Source organism: Saccostrea cucullata, unplaced genomic scaffold (genome assembly GCF_032062105.1).
Source record: "Saccostrea cucullata isolate Sc308-1 unplaced genomic scaffold, CSIRO_AGI_Scuc_v1 ctg466, whole genome shotgun sequence".
NCBI lineage: Eukaryota > Metazoa > Mollusca > Bivalvia > Ostreida > Ostreidae > Saccostrea > Saccostrea cuccullata.
Window position 1 is genome coordinate 154,230 of NW_026921194.1, and position 6,000 is coordinate 160,229.

The 6,000-nt window shown below is 33.1% G+C and overlaps 1 protein-coding gene across 2 annotated transcripts in view; it reads right to left on the minus strand.

Annotated features, from left to right (window-relative positions):
• LOC134259434 (uncharacterized) overlaps window positions 1-4,802 on the minus strand; it is a 33,486-nt gene extending 28,684 nt beyond the window's left edge. The window contains exons 1-2 of one of the 2 annotated variants that reach the window (XM_062742017.1): window positions 4,742-4,802; window positions 2,282-2,372 (exon numbers count right to left, since the gene is read on the minus strand). The gene's annotated coding sequence lies outside the window, so the exon portion shown is untranslated. Of the gene's footprint in view, window positions 1-2,277; window positions 2,373-4,741 lie in introns of both variants that reach the window. The other variant, XM_062742016.1, reaches the window with a different exon arrangement.
• Between the last annotated feature and the right edge of the window lie 1,198 nt (window positions 4,803-6,000).

Consider the following 6,000-nt stretch of genomic DNA (forward strand, 5'->3'; position numbering starts at 1 on the left):
AGTGATTTGTTCAGGAGAGAATCAAATCATTTCGGACCACAATGACATTCGGAAGGCAAGAAAACCATTTGACGATATAGATATTCCCCTAAAAATAAAAAAAATGTATGTATTCCTGATAAGATTTTGTGTCATATCTGTACAGCTGCTTCAAGCGGGGATTGAGTGAAATTTGAATTTCAATAAAAATCAGTGAAGATTAAGGCTCCATCCAAACCATGAAAAAAGGTAAAAAAAAAAAATATATATATATAATATAATAAACTGAATATTTTATAGGATCATTGAACTAACATCGGTGAAAACTGGTATGAGTTGGCTGTACAAATGGACGCGCTTGCTATTGATTTATATCAATATTTCAATAAAATGACTCGAACTAATAGGAACTGTACATTTTAGGTACTTTAATTAACGGCTGTTCTGTTATCATTCAATAAAGGCTAAGCGAATGAAAACTACTTTGCTCTCTCTATTTTAACTGCTTTATTATTATTGACTATGTATTAGCTTTATAATTAATGTATTACAACTATTGCCTCCGGGCTCGATGAATATTGTTCTCCTGGGGTGGTTAAATCATCGTATTAACTGAAAAAAAACAGCAATTATTGTTTTATATTATATAACTTTGTGAAATCCAATAATCTGATTGGTCAGTACGAAGTACTTATTTTTTAATAACGACCGCTGAAAGCGAATAATGACTCGCACGAGCTGCCTCGTTTTCACTTTCGCTTTAGACAAACATGGAAGTTGTAGGTAAGAAAAATTTAAAAGACATAGCGAAGAACTCTGAGGTTGATAATACAAAACAATTACAAGAATATCTGTCAACATTTTTCGGGAATAATTACCACATACCATTTAATGGTTGAGTTCGACTTTTCCACTCGGCGAGCAGAGTTTTGACGTTGTTTACGCGATTACGGAGACTAAAGAAAATAAAGACAAGCATGCCATGTAAGATTGTATCTTATCTTAGAAGACATGGGTATTTATATTTTGTGAGTGCATTTCCTCTGCAAGTGTAAACGAGTGCGATTCTCAATCTGGGGGAGGGGATATTCTGTGTTATTCGGAGATAGATATATTGCTTTATTATTATGATATGGGTTAAAATTTATTACCGAAACAATTTCCTCTATACAATTATTGACTTTTGATGAGGTCTACTCGTGACTATACAGACCTGGTCAGGTATTGTTTGACCGAGGCCGAAGGCCGAGGTTAACCATTACCTGACCAGGTCTGTATAGTCACGAGTAGACCGCATTCTAAAGTCAATAACCGTTTTATTAAATGATGAGGAATTTTACAACACTGCTGACTCTTTCATTCTTGTCTCCATCAAATATAAACATCCATAATGTAAAGTGTAATTACACTTTTTACATGTTGATATACTTCAACAGCTAAACAAATATTAGTTAAAAAGTTAAAAACAATATTAATAAACAATAAATACTCAACCTTTTACTTTCAAAAGTTCGTAATCTCCTTTGTAATGGCGTCTGACATGTTTACATTCACACCGACACATGTTTTGAAACACGCAATCTGATTGGTCGAAAAAGCTGTAAGCAAATCTATGGTTGGTCGAGAGGGAAAACCCGAATAAACCTCCCAGAACGTCATATGAGGTGAACTCACTCTGAGGTACACACCAGTAAATGGCGTCTAGACCAATCAGAGAGCACCAAAATTTCTTATCATTTAATAATGAATGATATTCAATGAATTCTGAAACATTTACATTCAACTTATTTATGGTTAATACTATCTCTGTAAACATAAGGAAGATATACATTGTACTAAAAGAAATTGAAATTATTATTTATCTAATATAATAAATATGGACTCAATGCACGGTCAATATGCATTTATAATGACCCAGGAAGACAGATATTGACCTCAGATACATGAAGTATATCGACCTCGGGCCGGCACCCTCGGTCGATATAATACATGTATCCTCGGTCAATATCTGTCATCCTGGGTCATTATAAATGCATATTGACCTACATTGAGTCCATATTTGTATAATAATATGATTCAATGATTAAATGATACACTGCATTAGTTATTGCCATTTATTGAAGTCCTTCCCAATTAAAAGAGATCTAGAGAAGCAGGGTTACAGAACTCAGCCAATAAGAACGGCAGGAATTATTCAATCAAAGATAATATTTCCTGCAATGATTATAGTACATGTACTAGTGTCGACGAGGTATTCTGTAAAAAATATAGGTGACGTATAAACATATACTAGGTAACTTACTTGAATTTGGTTTGTTGAGAAAAAGTTTTTAAAAATAATGTTGTTATCCTCTGAATGATGAATCAAAGTTTCAACTCTGGTCAACTTCAAGCTGAAGATATAAGAAAAATATCACAAATGAGGTAATGTAAGTTTGACATTTTTAAGAATTTACATGTAAGCACAACTACAGTGTAGTACATGTTTTTTTTTTCTTAAATCCTAAACCCGCCCGAATTAGATTTATCTTCAGGTCTACAATAAATAAACTGACACTTTGTACACCCGTATGTTCTAAATTTTGAAATCACCATTTTGGTTCAGATCGGGGCGTGACATTTTTAAGTCTTTTTAATATATAAATATAGTACCATGTGAGAGAAATTATTATACTGTAGGCGTTAGTGACTAAATCATGCATTTGTACAAGCATGGCTTGTAGTCATTAAATTCGTTTTGTTTCTTTTCAATAAAAAAAAAAATAAAAGGAAAAAATGAGTATTCCCAGGTGATCTGTACGATAATTATTTTTAAAGTATTTTTGGAGGACTAAAAGCCAAATGTATGTTTAGACAAATGTAAACATTAAAAGTCTCCCTCTTTTATTTAAAGATCTTTCTGAGAGATCTTCATCTTCAAACCACCCCCCTTATCTCATTCTTTAACTATCCTAATGCCTGTAACACAATTTTTTTTTACGCTTTTCTCTTCCAATATAAATCCTTTCTATACGGCCATTGAATATTTAAGGAATGAAGCTTATTTTAACTTATGTTATTCGATATAACATAACTTAGGGCAGTTGACGCTTCATAAACCGCGCAGCGGTTTTGAAAAAAACGTAAACAGCCCCAAGTTTTCTCAAGTACGGATATTTCCAAGGTCAAGTTCAACAAGTCAAGGTTGAAGGCATCCAATGTAATGTCTTGGCACATAAAATACATGAATAAAGTATAAAAGCCCTAGCCCCAATCTTTCAGAAGCTATGACCAATCTCTAAACTTTTTAAAAGTAAGCCAAACTCCAAGGTCAAGATGTCTAAGGTCCTGCTATCAAATGAAAGGTCATAATTATCATAAGAATTCAATATGTAAAATATGAAAGCACTGATCCTAACCTTATAGAAATAATGGTCACGGATTGCCTTTGGAAAGTAGATCAACTTTGAGGTCAATGTCAAAAGGCCAATATTATTGGTATGCAATGAAGGTTTGTTTCACAAGGATTACATATGTGAAGTGTGAAAGCCATACCCGTTACCGTTCAAAAGTTATGGCCAAGGTTAAATTGTTTTCAGAAGTACGGATATTTCCAAGGTCAAATTGTCAAGGTTGTTGGTATCCAATGAAAGGTGTTTTTTTTTTTTATCAAAGAATACATATGGGAAGGATAAATTCCTGCTTTCTACTGTTTAAAAGATATGCTCAAAGTAAAAGTTTGGAATATATGTGTAAAAGTGTGTCCAACTCCATGCTCAAGATCAAAAGGTCAAATTTGGTACCCAAGGAAAGGTCATGTCACAAGGAATACACGAATGAAATATGAGTTACATGTTTGGTAATAATGTTCACATAATAGTCCTTAATAAGATTATAGGAGTCTTATAGAAGCATTCTTGAAGCACGAAGATATGATAAATGCCATAACACTACTACTGTATTAGGAACAGTTCAGGTAACTCAGTATTTGCGACACGTTGTTGATAACTTAAACAAACATCAGGCACGTAGTAACAAGCGGGTCGGGAGGGGGAATGGGGAGTTTTTAATATTCATCTGCCTCATATTTCTATACTATATATATATGTTCATTGAAAGGCCGCCTTCCTCATTCTTCACCCCTATTTTTGTTAACCTTAAGTAAAACAGGTGTTATGTTAGTATTTTATGATTGATTGATTGATTGTATACTGTATCCCGCTCCAGAATATTTCACTGATATGGAGACGTCACCATTGCCGGTGAAGGGCTGCAAATTTAGGCCTATGCTCGGCACTTACGGACTTTGAGCAGGGAGGGATCTTTATCGTGCCACACCTGCTGTGACACGAAGCCCCGGTTTATACGGTCTCACGCAAACGACCGCCCAATTTAATCGCCTTTTTACGACAAGCAAGGGGTACTGAGGATCTATTCCAACCTGGATCCACACGGGGCTAGTATTTTATTTGAACATTTGATAGTGAGAGAAGTAGGATCTACATCCTTCCCCCTTCACTCCATCCTATGAAATAGGATTTTTAATTTTGGAAATGTTTTACTTTTTGTTTTTTGTTTGTTTGTTGTTTTTTGTTTTTGCTTGTTTTTTTCAGGTAAGTCTTTTTTGGTATGACTGTCCGAATTACCTCACTTTCAAAAACAATGCTACGTTTAATAACGTTTAATAAATATATCTTCATTTGTCAATTTTCCCGAGAAATCAAAATAATTATCGAAAGATATATCATGACTTATTGATTAATAAGCTTAAAAAATTACATACAGAGATCTGTCTCCTTAGTCCTTTGAACAATCCAGAGTGTGAACAGGGAAAAACACGTATAACAAGGACACCCCTAGAACCACAAGAATATGAGTAAAATATGAGTAAAATCCTGTTCGCAACCTCTGTGAACCATCTGTTCCGTTTACACATAATACCAAAAACGTGCAATATATATAAAGTTAAAAACATACCTTGTTAGCAAAATTATATCACTAATGATATCATGGAAAAAGAGCTTCGTTAGTACATGTACAAATTAACAAAAGTCATGTACATTCACGGAAGTGTATTTTTTTGTTGAGCTTCCTTCTTTTATTTTAGGAAAACAAAAACATTATTATACATAAATAAATGCCTCTTTCACATATACTTCACAGTACGGTAAAACCGTAGACAAGCTGTCTAGTGTGAAAAATTATCACCACTGCGATACAAAATGTTCACTACTTTTCACTCTTCAGTACATATATTAAGAATATATAAAGAGAATTTCAAATACTGCAGTAGATATACATGTATGATTAAATTTACATATAATGAGGTTTTATGTTATGTGTTTTATTAATTATTGTCTTTTGTCTTTTGTCGCATGGACAATAACGTCACAGTGTCAAAAACAGCGTCGCGTTTCATCTTTTCTACAAATAAAGTTAGATAAGTCCATAAATTTCAGAATTTCATTTCATACACATACTTGAGTCTCTACGAGCATAAGAGAACCAAATTTATCATGTCTTCTTTGCGATCTTCTGAAGATTTATTCGTAAGTTGCAGACAGTATTATAGCCATCATTCAAATAATGGACAATCTTCTATCTCGGTCAAAAGTGATAGCGTCTTTTACTATTATTAGCAGTTTGTCCGTATGTTTTCTACAACTAGGGGCCTTGATCAAAAAAGGCTTAAAAAATAAAAAAAAATTCGATTATATTTTTTTTATACTTAAAGATCTGTTTCTATTCATACACATATATGTTTTCATTACAACATGTAAATCAAATGAATTGCTCTCCTATATGCTGCTACGTCATCAAACGTCATTTTTCTTGTGTTTTATTCACCACTTTCCCATTTTGAAAATTCTTGAAACTGCCAAAAATTTAGAAAATGCCTTGAAATTTTTAAAAAGATGAAAAAAATTGACTGTAGAATCGAAGTAAGATATTTCTTTATCACAACCTTATGTATTTAAAACCTTAATTTCGAATTAATACTCGTGTATTCTCTAATATAACCTTGCTTATCAGACCGTAGCC